Source organism: Emys orbicularis, chromosome 1 (genome assembly GCF_028017835.1).
Source record: "Emys orbicularis isolate rEmyOrb1 chromosome 1, rEmyOrb1.hap1, whole genome shotgun sequence".
NCBI lineage: Eukaryota > Metazoa > Chordata > Testudines > Emydidae > Emys > Emys orbicularis.
This window is the reverse complement of record NC_088683.1, coordinates 26,272,002-26,295,622: the sequence shown is the minus strand read 5'-3', so window position 1 is coordinate 26,295,622 and position 23,621 is coordinate 26,272,002. Positions and strand designations below refer to the sequence as shown.

At 39.4% G+C, this 23,621-nt stretch overlaps 1 protein-coding gene across 1 annotated transcript in view; it reads right to left on the bottom strand.

Moving 5' to 3' along the window:
- MAGI2 (membrane associated guanylate kinase, WW and PDZ domain containing 2) overlaps positions 1-23,621 on the bottom strand; it is a 1,116,794-nt gene that overhangs the window by 478,516 nt on the left and 614,657 nt on the right. The gene's annotated exons all lie outside the window — the stretch shown is intronic.

Sequence of the window (23,621 nt, the reverse complement as noted above, 5' to 3'; positions counted from 1 at the left end):
GGAGAGCGACCTGAGGTCCACGCTTTAATGAACATTCATATCGAGGAAGTTGATGCTGTTGAATTAGCATCAAGAGGAGGGAATTGTTAAGGATTTTCGGGGACCCCCCATATGCCTTACTCTGGATTATAATCTATTGCTAAGCTAGCAACAGTAGGCCGTGGCAGGCCTGCTTAATATTAAAGGTATAGGCAAAAATTGTAAGTTGTAAGCTTGTGTGGCACAATGCAGAACCTGTATGGCTCAATCAAAGGGCTAACAGGAGAAAAAAGGGGAACCAACGCCTACTGGTAGTTGGGTAACCTGACCTAAAATAACAGTAGTTTAGCTATGGAAAATTAATAAAGCAGAAGAGTCTTGTACAATGAAACCGCAAGTAGGTGGGCACACAGTTAAGAAAAAGGCTTGTTGTACAACTCTATTAGCAAATAAACGCATTAGGTAACTTAATACTCAATAAAGTAATGCAAGAAAAGGTAATGCAAGAGGGGGGCCGTGCAGGAGCCCCTAGCAATAACAGGAAAAACCCTAAATGGTATCGGGTCCAAGTCGCGGCCCCAGAAAGGCTCTGATTGGTTTGCTGATAAATATACCAAATAAGGCTGATAAAATTTGTAATGCTTCATTACGCGTTGCGGTTTTTACCTTTATAAGCTTAAACTGCGTGATTTATGCAAGGCGGCTGACCCCCTTGCTTGGGGATACGCCGACCTTCCCTTTATGCATAATTGTATTGTGTAACCTAATAAAGGTGCATCAGTGTGTCTGACCCAAAATCAACGGTGTGGTCAATTTTTCCACGACACCTGATAACCCAAAGTTCTCAGAAGACATGTTAAACCTTCACACATGTGAGGGTGATGGCCCAGCAGGGTCTCCTCACTTGCTGCCCAGTTCACCCAACTATCCAATTTGAACGGGTGGAGGCAGCCTGACAGCCAACAGCCTGGGAGAGCACTTAGCATTTAGCTGAATCAATCTACCATAGCTAAAGCACTTTAATAGTGGGCCTCAGCTAAGGTGCTTTAGCTAGATAAACATAGCTAAGGCATTTTAGTTAAAATTTCTCCCATCCCAGCTCCCTGGTGTTTCTTCCCAAGAGAAATTGGGGAGCCAGCCAAGAGGCTTCCCCAATTATTCAAACATCACTTTGTGGAAAGCCACTTATCTGAAAAGTGGTCCCAGCTAAACAGGGCACAAGTCATTTTTTTGATAACCTACTTGCGGGTAAATTATGTAGTTCATTGCCTCAGCAATGTCAATTTTAAACCAAGGCTTTTGTTTCAAATGCTATTCGCAGATTGTAGGTGGTGAGAAATGCTTCTCAGTGTAATTCTCATGGCTAAACCAAGCATAACAAGAGAGGATTTCTGATAAATATTAATTTTGCCAAGCTGACAATTTCCATTCAGGGTCCAATCCAACAGGCAATATTCCTATTAATACAGTCAAGTCTGATAAATCTAGCTGTACAGAAATTCATTAGGCGTTCTGCCTGTGAAAAGAGGGCAGGGTTGAGTCTAAATGCATATAAAGAATGACAAACATCAACTAGCAACTTTTAGGGGCAAGGAGAATAAAAAGCCAGTGCAATAGCTGTATGTAAAATCCTAAGAAATGAGATAGGAAGTAACAATTATTCACAACTATCTATTTAGTTGACATATCCTCAGAGTTTCTTCACCACAGAATTGCACAGCTTAGTAGAACTTATACGTGCTACTTCTGTCCATTACTTTCACAATAATGAAAACTATATCACTTTTCTTTTCAGGTAAGCGGGCACTTAAGATTTCAGTATGAACATTTTTAACCGTACATGACTTCCCTGCTGTATATATTTTAAAATGATACCTTTCCTCTTTGAGCGGAAAGTACCAGTAGTATAATTTATCAAAGAAGTCTTAAGTGCCTGCTTACTTGAAAAGGAAAGTGAGATAGATTTCAATATTGTGAAAGTAATGGACAGAAGGAGCACCAAGATTCTTCTTAAACAAGGTTGTTAGAATGCATTCAGCTTCCTGTTGTGAACTGCCAGATTTCTGAGGCATACAATATTGTTGAAAGAATAACAGCACTGAACAATCTTATTTTACTGCATAGATGTTTGAAAACAGGAAAATGATCCACTGGCTTTACCGATTCTTGCCTTCACTTCTTTAGTGAGCTGGCCATTAGCAGATATTTTACTTCCAAGATAGACAAAGTCAACAACTCTTGTATTCTTCTCCATCAATCACACATTCGCCAGCTTTGACAGCATTATCTCCATGGTCTTGGTCTTCTGAGTACTGATAAGAAGTCCCACTTTAGCAGCTTCTCCTTTAATGTTTATAGATAGGGTGTCCAGATGTCCCATTTTTAAAGGGACAGTCCCATTTTGGGGGGCTTATTCTTATATAGGCGCCTATTACCCCCCAACCCCGTCCCATTTTTTTCACAGTTGCTATCTGGTAACCCTATTTATAGAGAGTCTTTTCAAAGTTGGTACACAATATGACCGTGTCATCTGCAAAAACTAAGTCTTGCAGCTTCTCTCTTGCCCAGACAACACTATTGTCTTCAGCAGCAGCCATCGCTCTTCTCATCACAAAATCTATGACAATGCTGAAGAGACATGGGTATAGTATACAACTTTGCCTTACATCATTAATAATCGTAAACAAATCCATGGCTCCACTATCTGTCCCGACACAGCAAGCACACTCATCATACAAAGCTTTTCTCAAATTAACAGTCTTTCCTGGAATTCAATAATGTGTCAGGATCTTCCAGAGGTCTTTTCTGTGGACACTATCAAATGCTTTCATAAAATCAAAGAACTTAAAACCTTCTTCTATGGGTGTCCTAAGCCTTTCTCAATAAATCTTCTCAAGCTGAAAACTGGGTCTGAACATGACCTACCAGATTAAAATCAGCCTGTTCTTCACTGAGTACTTTGTCAACAACAGTTTTCATCCTATTCAAAATGGTAAGGCAAAACATTTTTCCAGATACAGAGAGAAAGGTCACCCCTCTCCAGTTATCACAAATAGACTGGTCCCCATTTTTAGGGATTTTACAGATGACACATCTTCCCCAATCTTTTACCAAACCATTCTGTGAAAGCTGCACATGTAATTCACCATCACGTCCTCTCCAGCTTTTAACATTTCAGCATGTGTCTTATCATAGTCTGGTGCTTGATCACTCTTCAGCTGGTTTATGGCCTCAGTTACTTTCTCAAAGGCAATTACTTCTACTATATAGGTTAAGTCTGCTATTTCTTCACATCTCTCAGTGTGTGTTAGTGGTTCCAGGTGGTTGAGCACAGCCTGGAAATGTTCCATCCAACAGGCTTCTCTATCCTTCCTCTGTGGTTAAAATTGTACCATCTTGAACTTTTACAATGCCACAGCGGTTCAAGAATTGTGATATCAATTGTTTAGATGCTAGAAAATGGATTTGTTGAATCTCCTCTCTTGTACGCCTCCTCAGCTTCTCTTGCTTTATTTTCCAACAACAGTAGGTCAAGGCACACTAGGGTGACTTAGTGCACGGCAGACTAGCGTGATGTAGGTTTATACCCTGGCTTGTTGTGCACTAATTATCTGCATGGACAAGTCCTGTGTGTGTGTGTGTGTGTGTGTGTGTGTGTGTGTGTGTATATACACATGTATATATATATGAATGACATTGGTGGGCTGGTTTACACCTGCTCAAGCTCTATCCACTGAACCTAATGTTTTATCTGTCAGATCATCCAATATTTAAGGAATTCTGAAATTGAATGACAGTATAGGATGGTTTAAGAATACAGTTTATGGGTTTAAGTTAGGCTAATATTAATTGATTGTAGGTTTTTAATTTTTAATGCAGCATTTGAAGAGTTTGGAAATTACCTTTTCACCACTAGATGCATGAGGATAATATACTTAAATGTTACTTTTTCTATGTGCAAATATTTGCAGGTAATCTAATTTTGTAACACGGGTAAAGGATTTTCTTTGTGATTTGATTACGTGTTTCAATACACAGAACTGATTTTGAAGAGGTCCTACTTGCCCTCACCCCCAACAATAAATGTTTACTGGATTTGTGAACAAATATAATTCAAAGAGGGTCAAATCCCAAAAGCAGCCTTACTGAAACAAAACTCCCACTAGCATCAATAATACTTGACATACGAAGTAGCTAAACTAGCCAAATTATCAGCTAGTATAAATCAGCATAGCGCCATTGAAGTAAATGACAATTTGTTGCTTTAAACAAGCCAAGGAGGTGACCATTTCATTTAAAATGATTTTCAATTAATTAGAACAGAGTCCATACATTGTAGAATATAATCTCATATTAATTTAATTCTAAGATTTATACAATAAATATAAAGCACCTGAGTGCACAGTATCAATGCAATCCTCTTTAGCTTACTACTGCTATAGCTATAGTGTAATCCATTAAAGTGAAAGCCTACACTCAGGGTCACACAAACATTCCAGAACACTGTTCAACAATCTGTTAAACCTTCATTGATCCTCTTGTATTTTTTATATTTTGGAGCAAGTTTTGCCCAGCATGAGCTGCCAGGTTTGACATAAGAAAGCAACGGAAACTGCCCAATCCGCTTCAAATGTGGATGATCCCTGCTGAATCCACAAATACCTGGCAGAAGTAACAAGGTTAAAAGCCACAATAATAGAGAGATTTAACAAGGAGTATTGATACAGGAATATCTTTTGTGTTACAGTCACCTCAACGATATATTTGCCAAGCGAATTCAAAGAAACTCTGCATAACTGGTGAAAAGCTCAGAGTAAATACACTACAAATAAAAAGGAATGGTGCCTACATTCACCCACAGGGAGCCTCCAAAACCAAAAATGGGAAACCAAAACAAAAAGATTTTCAGCAAAAAATCCTAATTATTATTATGTATATGGTAATGCCTAGGAGACCCAGTCATGGACCAGGGCTCTGTTGTGGTAGGCTCTATACAAACACACAAAAAGGACTGTCCCTGTCCCAAAAAGTCCCTATCCAAGTACAATGCAACCTACACCAGACCAATCTAAGATTGGGTCAGAACCCCCAATGTCTATTAATTACACTGAGAATCCTCATACTTATCCTACTTGTCAGTGTGTGTAATATGTCCCCCTCTGTGTCTGAGTCACAGAAGATGTGAATCTATTACACCCCTTGTACAGGTCTTGACTGGATCCATAATAGCAATGACCTACTAGTTGTTATTAGAAGTGCATGTGCTAGGCATCAAAAACCAGTAGGAAAAAATACAGAAAAGTAATAGCCAGACAAAATCCTGTTACAAAGAATGAGGTAATTTTTCCTCCAAACGATTCCACAGTCCCTAAAGATATCATGTTATTATAGGAACACATTTAAACAAACATAAAAGCTAAATGAACTCATAATATGCTGCCTCTGCTAAACCAAGCAAGGTATAAATAGGGAATAAGGAAATATAAGACTGAAGAACAGATATGAGTATGAGCCAAATCAGATGCAGGTTCAAAAACCTTGTAAATTCTAGAACTGTACTCTCAGCAATGTATGGACTTTTTAATAAAAATGAATATTTCAAATTTTTGAGTTATATTAGTAGTATACAGTGTCTTCTTGGATTTTTTTAAAATAAAATACTTTTAAAACAAACATTGAGTGTAACGATTCACAATCTGTCTTTTAAAAAAAGATCTAATATCAATATTCAGTGGCTGGAAGCTGAAGCTAGATAAATTCAGGCTAGAAATAAGCCACGCATTTTTAACTGGGAGGATAATTAACTGTTGGAACTACTTATTAAGGCATGTGGTGGATCTTCCAACACTTGAAATTTTTAAATCAAGATTTGGCTATATTTCTATTAAATACATTCTAAACATACTGAATTAAATTCAATGGCCTTTATTATTCCAGAGGTCAGACTACATAACCATAATGGTCCCTTCTGGCCTTAGAATTCCTGAAGCTATGAAATATAGCCTTGATTTTGTGGTTTATGCAGCTATGCAACAATTAGTATTTTGTTTTCCGTGTATTGCACTAGAAGTCATCTGTCTGCAGAGTCAGCTTCCATTTTGTGATGGAGAGAAGATACAGCATGTTACACAGGAGAGAGACACTGTGCTCTTACAGTGCTTTTACTTTTGTCTTCTTGGTTCTATTTTCACTTAATCTAGTATTAAATATATAGTTACTCTTCGTTTATGGAAAACATATCAGATTCAAAACCTTAGTTATTTTAAAATGTTTTACTTTATTTTCCTTCCTAGCAGGATACATCACATGGAATGTAAATTAAAGAAAACAAAGAAAAATACAGTAATGGGTTTTAGCCATGTGATGCATCATAATTTGGATACAACAAGAAAATCAGCGTAGGAGTGGAAAACAGTAAATGAATTCTATAAAACTTGTTAAAGAACAAATTGGTTACTTTATGAATACTGCCTACTTACTCTGTCAATAAATACAGTGCTGTCATTAAAGTCTACAATACATAACATGAAGGTAATGTCAATGAGGTTTAATTTTTAATCAGTGTTCATAGAATAAAGAAATCTAATAGCCCTGGTATTTCACCTTTTCAAAACCCTGGAATTACTTATTATGGAAAAAATTATCTTTTCCACAGAGTAGCGTCTTCTAATATCACCGATAACAGTGGAATCATGCTGCTCATCCACTGTACACATGGAGAGACAATTTGTTTCTTAGCCAGAGGCAAGATACTTGAGTAGGTATCTCAGATTAGATAGATGAGAGAGATGTATCCATGGTTTGATTCTGTATGGAAACTTCTGTCTACTACTGCATACTCCTATATTTGTATCTACTACATTGTGTAGAACTAGCATAAGCAGCTTTATTATAATATTATTTGGTCTTTTTTCATACATGAAAGTTTGTTATGTTAACAAATAAAACACACAACCTGATTCACATTTACACTAAAGCTGCTTTACACCAGTCTGGTAATGTGAAGGGTCTGTAAAATGGGCCTACATTATATTTACACTCCCTTTAAGATCCTTTACACTGCCAGAGTGGTACAAACCAGTCTTACTGTAAATGTTAACAAGTGTAAAACCTTGACAAATCAGAGAATTGGTCTGAAATCAACAAGATGACATTCAATCAAGACGAATGCAAAGTACTATGCTTAGGAAGGAAAAATCAAATGCACAACTACAAAACGGGGAATAAATGGTTAGGTGGCAGTACTGCTGAAAAGGATCTGGGGATTATAGTGGATCACAAATTGAATATGAGCCAACAATGTGATGCAGTCGCTAAAAAAATTAATAGAATTCTGGGGTGTATTCACAGAAGTGTCATGTGTAAGATACAAGTGATAATTGTCCTACTTTACTCAGCTGGAGCAGTGTGTCCAGTTCTGAGTACCAAATTTTAGGAAAAAATAGGACAAACTGGAGACAGTCTAGAAGAGAGCAACAAAAATGATAAAAGGTTTAGAAAACCTGACCTCTGAGGAAAAGTTAAAACTAAAAATATCCAGTTCTTTTAAGAAAAGGGTACCTGATAGCAGTCTTCAAATATGTTAAGGACTATTATAAAGAGGATGGTGATCAGTTGATCTCCATGTCCACTGAAGGTAGGACAACAAGTATTGGGCTTAATCTGCTGCAAGGAAGATTTAGGTTAGATATTTGGAAAATCTTTCCAGCTACAAGGATATTTAAGCACTGGAATAGCCTTCCCAGGGAGTTTGTGGAATCCCCATCATAGGAGGTTTTAAGTACAGATTAGACAAACACCTGTCAGGGATTAGGTATTCCTGGTCCTGACTCAGTGGCTGGACTAGATGATCTCTTGAGGTCTTGTCCAACTCTGCATTTCTATGATTCTATGTGAACAAGCCCCGAACTCTCTTGTGGCAACACACTTGTGGGATAATGTTTTAATTCATTAAGAGGTTTTTAATTAGCTTTTGATTTTCCATGGGCTTCTTCACACTGCATCTTATTTAACAAGAGGCAAACATGGCAAACATTAAGAAAGATAATATATGTAGACGATTGAAGTTCTAGTATAAATGTGTTAAAGCTATTGCCTGTGAGTATGCAAATAGTTGATTGATTAGATGAAACAAATTTATATACTAAAATATTCCTAATATAGGGGAATGTTTTGGATTATAATTTACCCAGTAGATCAGAGATTTTCCTTTTACACAAGTTTTTCTTGTTTTTGAGAAAATACTAACTCTATTTTATTTCTATTTGAGATTCCCTTTTAACTTCAAAAATACATCATGTAATTATGGGTCTGATTCTGTAAACCTTATTATAATAAGTATAATCCTTACTCATGTGATGGTTTCCCTAGTTGGGTTCAGTGGCAGGACCAACATTTCTTCCCCCCTTGCAGATGGTATCCCCTGGCATTTGTGTGCGTGTGTGTGTGTGTGGAGGGGGGGAGATGTCTCTCTTTGTACCCTCCCACTCACCACACACATCCACTCTGAACAAAACTGTTTTCTGTGAATGCTGTAGGATAGTTTTACTTCACACTCTTTTGCATTATGGACATACTAGATTATGTGACACAGAACCAGACTGAACAGACATTTAAAAAAATAGTTCTAGGTAGACAGTTTGATGCTCCAATGCACAGATTCAGAAAGACATCTACTGACTTCAGTGGGCTCTGAATCAGCCCTACATGAACAAAGTAATGCAATTTTGTGCAATACTTTAAAAATACCAATGAGGACAAAGAAAAAATGCAAAGGAACCTGGAGAGCACAGGAACTTAAGCAGAAAAATAAATTATGAGATTCATTTTTTGAGCTTTCTGAGGCAGAAAGATGACTGATAATAAAAAAAGAAAGCAGTCTACAATTGCTAGAACTTGTCCAACTGCAGAGACTCATCTATATGACCTGCATGTACAGTATTGCCATGGTGACTGTGTTTTTATGAATGTAGCACTTGATGTAATAACATCGGATGCCGCCTGAGTTAAATTTGTTATATAATACAGCTAAATTCTAACATTATGGGAAAGTTGATTAAAATAGAAGAAGCTTTTTTAATCTTGAAGGGTGAACAGCAGACTGTCCCTATGTATGTGTGAAGCATTATAATAAACATTCCATTTACCCAATCATATTGAGCACTACATCAAGTTCACAGATGCATTTCCTTGACAGTTTGGTCTCCTTTCTTTCAAATGAACTTTTTTTCTGACTTCCATTACTTTTGAAAGAAAACTATTCTTTGTATACATTTTCTAATTCATTTGCAATATGATCTGATACTTGACTGACAGCACCCAGAGAAATCATTGCACTTTGATGCAATGAAATTTACGATTATATCATTTCATGCTGTGTCTTTCTGAGCAGAAGTATTCTGGATTTGAAATTGGTTACTGATGTTGTGAAAACTCTAACAATGAAAACCTCTCGCTAACCCACTTTATGTTACAAAATTGGTACTGCCAGCACAGCTCAATCTTCACATCAGTTAAAGCACTAAATTTCTAATATTGCTGTTCCCAACACTAAGAGGGAAAGTAGGCCAGCGCGTAAATTGCAGGCGTCTTTGTTCAACTGTTTATAAAACTGCCCATATTCATCCTGGAGTGAATTTTGCCATATGAGTTCTCAGTCTGGCAAGGGAAGACACACGCGCACTTAAAAAAAAATTGTTGTAAACTCTTTGTTCTCTTGGTTTCTATAATGAAATTCTCTGTTCTTCAGAACACGATAGTGTTCATGGGAAATGCTAGATAGAGAGCTCTGGGGATAGAGGTTTTCCACTTAGCCACATCACAGATAAAGCATTGGCAGCAGCCATAGAAGCTTCCTCATATGTGTCTCAAGCCTGTTTTGAAGAGTCCAACTCTCCAGATAAGAATAGAGTTCCCTCTCCATTCCCATTCAGGTCTTGGTCTCTCTCTTCAAACTGTCAGAAAGGATGCCAGTTAAGATGGTTTTGTGGTGTGGATATCTGTCTAATAAAAGGTGGACTGAGCCCACCAATATTATTTAATACTGGCCACCATGTAGCCTATATGGTCACTTTCACTTATTAATCTAAGTTGGATTTGAAGTGGTGACTTGTAGGTGAAAAAGATTTTGTATCTCCTAAGCCAACTAAGTCCCCTTGTCATTCAGCACTGGTGACAGATTTCACATAGAAACCCTGATGATGATGTTCCCCTGTTTACTCACATAGCCAAAATATCATGGATAATGGCAGCAGAAACTTCTCGTCACCATCTTGCCAATGCTGGCCTGCTGGAAGCCTCGTTAGTGGGTAAAAGTGCAATTCAATCTCCATGGCCATTTGAGCTTTGGCCAATTTGGTGAATGTTCCATTTATTGCCAGCAACAGAGTTTTTATGTATTTTTAAGGAACACAAGAAAAAATATGGGGGGGGGGAAATGGTCTGACTTTTATGCTTCTGTAGTAAAACAAACATTTTATTTTAAAAAGACAGTGTTCTATCTAATCACTGACTGGGACTACTCAAGCTTAAATTTAAGCACATGCTTAAGTGTTTTGCTTGACTGGGACCACAATGCTCAGTACCTGGCAGGATCAAGCCCTTACCATTCATGCTCAAGTCGATGGGGGTAATCATATCACCTCTTCAGAATGGTGGTTTTAGATCCAATTTGGAAAAAAAAGAGCCCCACGTTTGAATAGTCATCTGTAATGTAGGAACTATATGCACTTCTTACATTTTTGACTTTAAGAAGTCATTGCTGGTGAAGAGAAATGGGGATCAAAATAATTGTTAGCTTGGCATTTAATTTCAATAATTAAAATACCAGGATGATTGGAGACTCAAATTGGAGCAGTAAGTCAGGCCACAGATTTATTAATAGAAAAATCAGAACTCTTTTTTTAATGTCTTCATATTGCCATCAATGTTGGAGAGAGGATTGTGGGAAAAATTACAGGTGGGAATGCAAGAGCCGAGGTTTCATTTCAGATGATAGTTTAAAATGTTGCTCTCACCCCCACAAGAAGTTTTCAAATTATGATACCTTAGTGGTACTGAAGCCTTACCCCCACTTTAAAAAAACAAATAATGTTTGTAAGTGGCACGTAGTAATTCTGCTGGTGATACCTCTGGCAGATTGTACAAAGGCTGTCAGCTGCCTAACCGCAAATGGTAGGCCCCATGAAATAGGGCTGACAGAGCCCAACATACCTTGCTCCAAACCATCCCCTCCTTCAAAAATACACATGGAAGGGGCTAAGGACCTTCTGAGATATGACAGTGCAGAGTGGGCTGTAGGTTGAGGAAGAGTGGAGGCTGCAAGTATGATGCTGATGATTTCCAAATTAAACTCCAGGGGTGACTTAGGTGGGCAAAACATTGTCCAGTGGACTTTTGAGAAAACAATAGGAACAGCCACCCTGACTACTGTGAAGTGCCATGGGATTTTTAATAACCACAAAAGATTATGTCTCCAGCAGTGAACGCCCCACTAATGCCATGATGAGTCATGATGCTTCACTACTAACTCAGAGCGATAAGTGTTAAGAGAAACACTTTCTGCAGCATTTAGGTGTCTCTGTAGGGGGGGTCTTTCATCCATTAGTGGCTTAGTCCAACCCTGTTCATCATCAATGATTTGATGAAATCACAGCTTGAGATGGTATAGTTAATCATATTACATATCATTGCTATGTGTTGCGTCATGTTCCTGTAATAGCTGGACACAAAGGCATTTCCTTATTCTTGGTTTGAATCCACTCTTACCATTATTATTTTGCTTTCTCCCTCCCTCCCCATTATACATTTAAAATTGTTCACTTTCATTAGCATCGTTTCTTAAATAATTTCATTTTTATCTGAAAATAAATGGAACCTTAAGAACTATCATGTTGTTTGAGACTTCTGTTTAGACTATGAGTAGATTTTCTTATGAGGCTTTAAAAGATGGGTCTTATTTTGCCTGTTCTGAAAATTCTCTTGATATATTTGAATTTCATGCTTGGGGGCTAGATCCTCAAAGGGTACTTAATTTTTCAGCTGCATTAGGTGGTTACTGAGAACGGTTATTGGATCAGGTGAGACCAGGGGTGCTGGAACAATTTTTATAACGGGGGGGCTGAGAACCATTGAACCAAACTGTAAACCCTGTCTATAATGGATACCACTTCAAGCCAGGGGGTGCTGCAACACCCCCTGCACTCCTAGTTCCAGCACCTATGGGTGAGACAGGCAGGAAAATGCCTAGTTTGAGGACCCTGATGGGGCTTAGACACCAAGCTGCACGGTGGTATCAGGATGTAGGCAACATTGCAGAAATTTAAGATGGTCACTATTTCACCTCTGCTCACAATTCAGTGATCACAAAATGAGGAATTATTGTGATCTACGGGAACGTAACATCTGAGGATAGGGGAGTGAGGAATTGTGAGGGTAATGGGAGCAATATTATGCTTTTTTACAAGATTCTTACACACTAATGCCATTCATATGAATGTCTGCATCCTACCTGTGATACTGCATCTGATGTGCAACTTAAGCTTCTGTTTGAAAATAAGAATGACTTACATTGCCCTCCATTCAGGAATATTTGCATATTTGAATCTCTTGGAAAGTCTGAAACTCCATACACAATTACAGATGCAATATTATACGTACTATAATCCATGTTACATCTCTAATTCACCTGCACAAGCCTCATTAAAGGAGCAGTAAGGTACTAGCTCCAGACAATCTTAACACTGCTGGTGCAATCACAATCTTTGCAGCTCATGATCTCTGGATCAGCCTCCTTGTATCCCTCTGCTTCATTGACTCTCCATCTCATTTCAAATCACAGCTGAAAACACCTTCCCCCCACTTATTACATTCCCTTTAGCTTCTCTCTTCCTCCTTTTATTTATTACTTAGTTCTGAAACTCTATTTTAATCAGTAAAGCATTTTGGCAAATAGCTTTTAAGAGAGATGCTCAACAATAATATCATTTTGTTCTGCAGCTACATATACATGGTACATTTCACCCTGGACTATTTATAAAAAGCCTATGCTCATTCTCTAAGTACAATAGTACACAAACACTTCAGGCATAATCGACAGGGAAGCAATAATTACAAAATGACTACAAGATTATTGCAGAGTAACTGTACTTAGTAAGGACTAATGCAATAATGATAGAGAAAATAGTCAAAAAACAGAAATGGAGTGAGGAAGCATATACTCAGCTGCATCATTTCACTTGTTTCCTCTTGTCCCTTGACAAAGGCCTTACCAGCCAAAGACTTTTTAAGATACATATATTTCCCAAGACTTCTTGATAACCTTCAGTTATTTTGGCATCATGAGAGTCATTTTGGAGACTTGCAAAAGCTTAGCTGCTATCTGCTTTGCTCAGTCTTCTGATGCTATTTTTGTTTGACTTATTATTGATTCTGAAGAATTTACAAAGTTTCATCCATTTGTTTAAAAAAAAAAGCAGTACTGCCAGTCCCTGGCAGAAATCTACAGTCAAACATTTGTCTAGGCATAGTGAGGCTTTCCTCATGACTTTGTATGCTGGCCTTATTCAGTGACCTAGGCATCAATTATTTTTATTTTTTGGAGAATCAGAAATCCAATCCATGATAGAAGAGATTATACATTTAACAGGAATCTATTGCTTTGTAAACAGGGTCCTTTTGCTGTGACACCTTCCAAATGCTAATATTTATAGGGCCAAATTCTTCCCCAGTGTAGTCCATCGATTTCAGAAAACAACAGGGATAAATTTGGCCCCTGAATCTGTCTTTTTCAGACCATATGTCACACGGTGAATTGCAAATCAACACACACTTTTTTTCTGCATAGGTCTAGACCACGGTTTTCATAAAACATTTATAATCCCAAAGAGTATACCGACACTATGGGCCTGATGTTCAAAGATGGAAACAAGCAATTGTATATAACTGATTTGAGTGGGATACGCCAGCTATGGACCTGATTGAGTGTACAGGGGACACAGGGAGAGGACAAAAAACTTTTAAGCCCTTGTACCTCCCAACACAAGGGCATGCTCAATTGCAGTCTCTGCTGTCAAAGGAGCACAGGGATTACTTCCTCCTAGCACACTCGGAGATGTAGCGCACTCCAGGGTTGGGGGAGCTAGGGACATAGATCAAGCTCCTCTGATCACGTGCATGGAGGAGGCTGCGTGTAGCAGAGCAGAAAGGAACTGGAAGAGGCATCATGCCTCCTAGGACTCCTGTGGGGAAGTCTGATTTTGCATAGTTCTTAACACTGCCATCTGCTTTGATGGCACAATCTGGCCCTGTGTGTCTAAATGGCCCTAAGTGGTTAGGCACACCAATTTTCACACACATGTGTACACCACTTAGACAAGACATGCACTTGAGTGCACCCACGTTGGAAAAACAGGCTCTGCTAGAAAAAGACCAAAATGAGAATAAGTTACTTCTGCTTCAGCTATAGGGCCAGAATCAGAGGGGGACGACCACATCTTCCTGAATCATGTAATTGCTCCTTTTCCATAGCCTTTACTGTGTTGTTCATGTCCCGTGTGGGTCAATTAGAATAAAAATTCAATGTTTCATGCAGGAATTAATGCATGCAGGCATACAAAACACAAACCAATCAGCCACTTGGACTTCACTCTAATTTTTAACAGATGTCATTCTCAAAATAGAGCCTGCTGCATTGTACGCTAGACACTGGCTCTTTTCACATATCATTTTCCTCCCAGGAAACGCTAGACCACAGTAGTTAAGAAAATGCAAGCAAATACATCCCCCTTTTCATTACTGTCAAATACATGTGAGCTACAGCATCAGTGCAGCATTTTACATGTTCAAAGCCTTTACAAACATTATGTACTTGAACCCTGCAACATCTCTGGGAGGGAGAGGGGAAGTAAGGATTGTTATCCCTATTTTACAAAGGCCTGGTCCACACTAACCCCCCACTTCGAACTAAGGTACGCAAATTCAGCTACGTTAATAACGTAGCTGAATTCGAAGTACCTTAGTTCGAACTTACCGCGGGTCCAGACGCGGCAGGCAGGCTCCCCCATCGATGCCGCGTACTCCTCTTGCCGAGCTGGAGTACCGGCGTCGACAGCGAGCACTTCCGGGATCGATCCAGGATCGATTTATCGCGTCTAGACAAGACGCGATAAATTGATCCCAGAAGATTGATTGCTTACGGCCGGACCAGGAAGTAAGTGTAGACCTGCCCAAAGAGACAGAGCAAGGAAGTGGGTCAATGGCAGAGCCAGGCTGAGAACTAAGGTCTCTAAAAAAAGAACAGGAGTACTTGTGGCACCTTAGAGACTAACAAATTTATTAGAGCATAAGCTTTCGTGGGCTACAGCCCACTTCTTCGGATGCCCACGAAAGCTTATGCTCTAATAAATTTGTTAGTCTCTAAGGTGCCACAAGTACTCCTGTTCTTTTTGCGGATACAGACTAACACGGCTGCTACTCTGAAAAAAGGTCTCTGAAGTCAGTGATCCAGCCACTATCATGCTATATAGTAGTACCCTCCAGCTACAATCCCATGCTTGTTTTGTTTAGGATTACACTGCTTCCAGTACTCATGAGAATATTTGTGTCTGAATAGATCTGGGAATGGCTGAGCCATTACACACATTGAATCTATTTCCCCATGTTAAGTATCCTCACACCTTCTTGTCAAACTGTCTGAAATGGGCCATCTTGGTTATCACTACAAAAGGTTTTTTTTTGTTTTTCTTCTTCTGCTGATAATTGCTCATCTTAATTAATTAGCCTTTTAGAGTTGGTAGGGCAACTCCCACCTTTTCATGTTCTCTGTATGTGTATATATATCTCCTTACTATATGTTCCATTCTATGCATCCGATGAATTGGGCTGTAGCCCACGAAAGCTTATGCTCAAATAAATTTGTTAGTCTCTAAGGTGCCACAAGTACTCCTGTTCTTTTTGTGAATAGATCTGATGATTCCAAAACATGCATAAGCATGCACATGGACTTGATTTTCCATGAATCTAGTGGCAGTTATTCTACAACTTCCTGTGATAGATTATTTCATTGCCTGCCTGCAGTCTATGAAGTTTATTCCTAATATTTAAAATAGAGTTTTGTCTCATGGAGACTAAGCCCATCACTTCTAGTTGTACTCTCATTAATAAATTGGCCCCTCTCTTTATAGCCTTCTGTAGCGGGGTGGTCACCCGCTCCTGCCTTAAAAGGCTGAAATCAGCCCTGGGAGAGGGCTGAGGCTGTGAGAGGGCTGCTGCTAGGAAAAGCAGCAAGCCTTGGCTGACTGGGGAACCAGCCACAGATGTGGCCACGTCCCAATCAGGGCCCAGCTGGCCCTTATAAGAGGGCAGTGGGCCAGGAGCACACAGACACTCTTTATCTAGATGTGGAGAGGGATGGGCCTGGCTGCTAGGAGCTAAGCAGGGTACCGAGACTGGAGCAGGGCTGGGGGAAGGCCAGAAGAGCTGGGGAACTCTGGCCTGGAAACCCCCCAGGCTCCAGGCCTTGTTAAAGGCCAAAGAAAGATACTGGGGTTGCAGAGGGCAGCCCAAGGGTAGGCAGAGGCAGCAGGTCCAAACCCCCCTTGCCGGTGATGAGTGGCACTTACACTGCAGTCTTCCCCAGGGAACGGGGGCTAGTTGATGACTGGCAGTGGCCATAGACTGAGGTGAGCTGTGGATAGAGGGTAGGGGTTCCCTGGGGAGGGGAGACCCAGATTTGTGGGGGTACTGCTAGGGGGCAGCACCCCAGCCTGAAAGGGGCACCAGGGTCCAGGAGGGACTCGGGCCCAGCGGCAAGCGGGACACCGGCCTGCAGAGGGCGCTCCAGAGGCTGGAAATGCTAATTCCCTGGATGACCAGCAGGAGGTGCTGCAGGGGTGAATCCTGCCCCGTTACACCTTCCATTAAATTTTTGTAGATGGCCATCATGTCTCTTCTCTGTGTTCCTTTCCAATATAACTAGGTCTCATAACCTTGCTTGATAATTCCTATTTTTCAAATGTTTAACCATTTTATGTTATAACTCTCTTCTACACAAACCAGTCTCTCTCTCTCTCTCTCTCTCTCTCTCTTTAAAAATAATTAAAAGGCCAGATCCTGCATCCACTGTAGTCAATAGTAAAGCTCCCATTGACTTCAATAGCGAGGGATCAGGCCATGGTACACAAACTCAGTGGAGTAATTCAAAATAATATTAGCCAGTGCTGAGCGTACAATAGTTCAATTGTTTTTAATTCACCAAAATCATGGGTTGCGTATCACTGCAGAGACATGACAAAGTTTAACAGTATGATCAGTTTGTGTGCACAGTTTCTCTGTATTTCAGATATAATTTTGTCCGAAAACCATAACAACAAATCACAGTTTTGTATGAAATAATTAGCTCTCTCTGTAAGGCAAACTGCAGGAGGTTTCAATTGCTGTATTGCATATGCTGGGAAGCCACCAATATCATGTTGTACTACCTGGAAAACAGACAGCATAAAATTGAAGGGGCCAGGAAACAAAGACTTTTCTTTAAGCTTAACCTTAAAAAAAAAAAAAAAATCCAAATGCTACTGCGAGGAAAACAGTATAAGATGAAGTATTATGTTCTTTTAACCAATTTAAACCTAGTATTACATTTTATTTTAATGCTTAACTTCCACCTAGAAATTCTAGGTACAGCCAGTACAACACACCTTTTTGTGTTACTAACAGTATATCAATTAAGCACACTCAAAAACACTTGGCCAATATACAAAAACTAATATTAATTAATCAAAAACTGGGCCTAATGCCTAGGGTTGCCAACTCTGTAATATGTAAAAACTGGACACTCCAGTAGGAGTGGCGAACCTCCCCCACCCTGCTCTTCCTTCCGAGGCCCCACCCTGACCCGCCTCTTGCTCCCCACAACTCCGCCCCCCCCATTCTCTCCTCTTCTCCCCTTCCCCTGACACTCACTGCTATTCCCCTCTCTCTCCTGCCTAGGTTGGAAGGTACTTGCCTGCGCCTTGATGATTTGGCGCCTTCCCCACTTGCAGTAACCGGACTTTGTGTGTCTGGTCAGTAGATCTAACCAGACACTGTCAGGACCTCTTTTGGCCGGATTTTCCAGTTGAAAACTGGGCACCTGGCCACCCTACCAATGCCACACCTTCAGACCATCAACAGCAAAACCTACCTCCGTCTACACAGGAGTAAGGAGAAACAGGTAGGGGTGTGTGTGTGTGTGTGTGTGTGTTAAACAATCATGAAATAACTAGGCAAAACCAAAAATTCTTGTGGGTTTCAAAAACCCCACAGAGGGAAACTGTTGTGCAGATGTCCTCAGGGACGGAGTTCTACAGACAGGGCTTTCCTTCTAAGGCAGTCCAGCCAGTCCTAGACAAATGGAGACTCAAACTCAGAAGGAAGCACAAAGACAACCCAGTTGATCTCTTGTGCTATGGCAGGACATTAGGCAATAGATCAGTCCTCAAACCTAGATTATCAAAGGAATCAGGCAATATATCAGCCATCCCAAGAAAAGGCTGCAAGAACCTTTTATAAAAAAAATTGTTAGGTACCCTACTTATAGGGATTGCAACTAGCTCTATATAATAAGACCTTAAAGCAGTGGTTCTCAAACTATTTATTATTGTGGGCCGCAGGTTGAAAACCACAGTGTCCCCCACCTAACCCCCTCCCAAACCCCTATGGCTCAGCACCCGACCCCCAGTTTGAGAACCCCTGTACTAGACCATACAGTACATACTCAAACAGAAAATTCTAAAGCAATATGCTAAGGAAGGAAAAACGAGATATTGGTCACTCTGCTGATGGGCTGTCTCTCCCCAATGTAATTTAGACACTGGTCATTCATTGCAATCAAATAAGTTTGAAATATAGCAGTGCTCAGCTGTTCTTTTGCTGGAAGTATGTCCTACATCCACAGGACAATACAAACTCAAATGCATCAGTGAACTCAGCATGATACATAATCCAATTAAAAACACAGCACATCCTCCACTTATCTCAAACCAAAGAACATGCAGCTGTAATAAATCTAATTACAAAGTGATGATGTAATAGGCAGATGCTGTCTATTGTTTATTCACGAGGTCAAGTTCTCATTTAAAAACGTGTTACCAATTTCACTTAGGCTGCTGCCATCCTGATCGCTTTGCTATGAAGCAGAACCGCAGTGTTGTGCAGCGCACCCTTTCCTTGTATTATGTGGGTTTTTTTAAAAAAATGAATAAGCCCATCAGTTATAAGCAAGGTAGCTCATGTCTCTCTCCAGCATGTTTGGCTATAGACAGATTTAGTCTTTTGTTCTCTTTTAATGGCCACATGCTGTTCCTTTAAATAAATCTCAAATGCATGACAAGTTTGCCCAAAATACATCGAGCAACATTAACATTCGGGCATGCCCTTCCTGCAGTACTGCAGAGTTTTTCACCTGAGTATTGGAAAATGAAAAAAAAAAAGTGATTATTGTCTATCTTCAAGTTTCATCTGTGGTACAAGGAAAACAGGGCAAACAATGTGATTAACAGGCTTCACCTCCTTCGAAGTAAAAAGTGGAACAGAATGTCACCTGCTTTCAGTAATTCCATTTCTCAGAGATCTAGGGAAACTATTATTAGACAAGGAGGATGAGTAAATTCTAATTCAAAATTTTCCAGTTCACAAATTTTTATAGTTCTATCAGCCAGGATGTGAATGACAACTTGTTTTACAGTTGGATGATGGTAGGACTCAAAGTGAAGATATTGATTCATGCTGTATGTGTAAATAAAGAAAAACTGTTCAAAGATTAGCTTAGCTTCTGATGACAGTCTGCAATCCAGAAAAGGTGATGAATTTTGTTTCTGAATTGTTACTGTAATACTAATGGAAGGATGACTTTGAAGTAAGAACCAACTTTTTTACTAGGGCATGTTGGAAAGCAGGCTAACATCATCCAAACAGTTTGATCTCAAATCTCAAGTTAGGTTTAAAAGAGATGGTTCTTTTCAAAAAGACTTTAGATATTGTGCAGAGGAGTGAAATGCATCATGAAAATGGACAATTTGCAGGAATATGCAAGTCTCTAATTTACTTTAACTGGAAAACTAAGCATTCCTACAACTACTCACATGTATGTCTCATGACAACCTTCTATTTTTCAGTAGTCAGCACTGTAACATACCCGCAGTACATGAATTATTATGAAATGCTATGCTTATTCCCAATTTTTATGTTTAATACATCCTATAGAAGAGGAAATTAGTTTAATAGTGTGGTGGACTCCCTGCATATTTTGTGCATTGTAAAAACAAGTAGGAATTAGAAGTGGTTGAAAATTTTTTGTCAGAAAATGGAGTTTTGTCAAAATCAAATATTCCATGGGAACCTGTCAATTTTGATAAAATTTCCAATGGAATAGTCTAAAAATGAATTGTTTCGACTTTCTCATTTTGACTTTTATTATTTGTATTACTGTACACCTTATATTAAATTACATTCATTGTAATATATTGTATATTACATATAATATTTAATATTGTATGTTATAGAATAATATTTCAATGTAATCCAAACATGTTTCAATGTTTCCAGATTGTTTTTTTCCAGAATTTCCATTCTGCAAAAAAAGTCAAAATGTCAACTTTTTGTTCGGATTCAGAATGGGAAATAAAAGGAGTTCAAAATGTTGGAATTTTCTGTGATCTGGAAATTCTGGTGACTCTAGTGGATATTATTGTTGCAAACAATTAATTTCTAACAGTAATGGGTAAGTTTGATCTGCAACTTAAAAGTGCCACTATAATTCACGATTTATTTTTAACTGGGTTGGCCACTCAGACAGGATATTGGACTACCTGGTCCACTGGTCTGATAATGACTACAAATATGTTCCTATCTTGGATATATGTATGAAGTTTTTTACAAGTCACTTTTCTTCAAGGGTGGTTTCACTTTGAGGTGGGCTATGGTTCTTTGGAAGATATTGGAAAAGGTGCGGCTTCCAAAGCACCTCACTGAACTCATCACAAGTCTCTACCATCAACAACAGACCACAACAAGAGACCATGGTATGAACAATATCAGGTGACAGCAACTGGTTTTCCACTGGACAGACTATGAGTCAAAGGTGTATTCTGTCCCCACGCCTTTTCTACATGTCACTGGAAAGTTTTGACAAGGTTGAAGGAGTTGGGATTTCCTTTGTTGGGCACCTCTTAATCAACCTCAGATATGCTGATGATACCATGCTCTTCACTAAAACTACCGATGCAATGCAACGAATGTTGGAATCTGTAAAAAGAAGTTAGTGAGGAATATGACTATCCCTGAACGTGGCAAAAATGAAATGCATGCAGGTTAACATGATTAACAAAAATAGGATGGAAGCACACATCATGATTAATAGTCAAACTGTACAGGCAGTGGATTAATTCAATTATCTGAGGTCGTACATATCCAACCAAGGAAGTTGTTCCAAAGAAATTGGAAGAAAACTAGGAATGGCTCACTCAGCCATGGCTTCCTTTACAAAAGTTTGGAAAAAAACTTGGCATCTCAATATGTATGAAGAGTCACCCAGTAAAAATCATGTGAATTGTAGGAAGTTAATGCTACTGACAAGGAAATTAAAGCCTATGAAATGTAGTACTGGCAAAGACTCTTGCATATCTCCTGGGCGGAAAAGCAGATGAATGCTTATGTTTAGAAATATTATTGGAGAGAAACAGACCCTGTTGTTTGAAATCAACAAGTACAAACTTATTTACTTTGGTCACATCAGGTGTAGAGATGGAAATAACCTCGAAGGTTATCATGGAAAGAATGGTGTGGGGTCATTGTAGTAGTAGATGACCAGTGAGAAAATGGATAGAAGGTGTGCAGTGTAGTCCAGCAGATCACTGGGAGGTCAGCTACTGATGGCTCAAAGCTAGCAATGGATTGACAGGGCTCTGAAAATTATGCTATGATATTCAGACATGCATCAATATTCAGACATGAATAAATGAATTTTACTTACTTAGGGTTTTTAAAAAGTTCTCAATGTGCCATTGAAGCACCTCAAACTAAAGCAGCCTGGAATAAAATTAGGGCTTGGCAGAATTCAATTGTTTTTTTATGAATTTGATAGATAATATCAAGTTCATTTTTAAGCTTTTTTTTAGATTTTTATTGATTTAAATTTTCACACTTGTCAAAATATATAAAGTAAATATACTTAAATATAACTTTAATAAATTCTTAAGCAGCATTTTTATTACTTTGGCTATCTGTAAATTTTGATTATTGAGGGGAATATTTTTTCATTGGCTTGTGCGTGTGCAGTGAAACTGACATTTACTGATAAAAATCTAATACTTCCACACCTAAATAAAATGGACAGTAGCAAAGTGGAAACAAGTAGCCTGGAAAGAAACATACTGTTCATTGAATAAATCAGCTCCCACCTCGTTCTCTTAACATTTGATTAGATGTTAAGAGCTGCACTGGGAGAGCTTTTGACTGAGATTAGACAGGATCCAGGTCATTAAGCTTAATGTTTGAATATAATGCTTTCCTCAATACAGTGTTGGTTTTCCTTAGCTTCCAAGAATAGTGTTCTTTCAGGCATAGCATTGCATCCCCATTTCAGGGTATAAATAAAGAGTCCAATAATGGAGTGGTCTTCAGGATCAACTGAGGAATTCAGGGCTTCCCCCTTGGGCTGGGCCTCATGGTCTGGACTCTTCTATCTTCAGGGCCTTCCATCACTTAGGTTCCCTGCCGAAGGACAGGGTTTTGTAGTTGGTTGATAGAGGAGCCTGGGCTCATCTTCTCCACCAGACTCCGAACCAGATCCCAACGGTAGGGAACTATGCCCTGCACCCTCTGGTGATATGCAGCTGACTCTCTAGATCACTTCTACCAGTGCCCTCTCTTTCCACAAGGTTAAGTAAAGAACTGAACATAGAATGAAGTGTCTGACCTTGAAAGAGTCACCATTCCCTTCTTTGCAGATGTTGTCCGATTACTGTTGTCAGGCCTCAGATCTTCCCAGGAGCTCAGCGTGCAGGTTAGCTCACCTCCACTGTCTGCCTGCCACTGAGCTACTCTGCTTCCCTTCTTAAGCTCCTCCTCCAGGCTGTGCAGGCTTTTACATGTGTGGTGGGCAGGGCCACCTGGGCCCAGAGCAGCTCCTTAACTCCTTCTTTTCCAATATGAGGTTTGTATACCACATCACACCTTCCTTTTTTACAAGGTGTCATTTAGTGGTCACTTGGGACCTCTTCCAATGCCCTCTGAAGTCATTGGGAAACCTTTACATTGACTTCGACAGGCAGTGGATCAGCCCTTCTGTGCCCCATCCCAATCCTCTCACATTAGAAGAAATGTTCTAAAACCTCCAACAGATGAAACCCTGAAGAGTGTTCAACACTCTCTGGTTCTTCCTGTGTGTTTCTCTGAGGGAAGGGCATCTCACCATCTTTTCTCTTTTCCTTAAACTCTTAACAGATTCCCATTACAGGTGAGAACTCTCCAGCATACATCCATCACTAATAGCTTTTCGGTGAGAGACTATCTTTGTGCTTTTAACAGAGGTATGCAAAATGTTTGGAATGGAAAATGACTGAAATGTAGGCCTGTGTGTTCAAATCTGCCTACAAGGATGCACATGC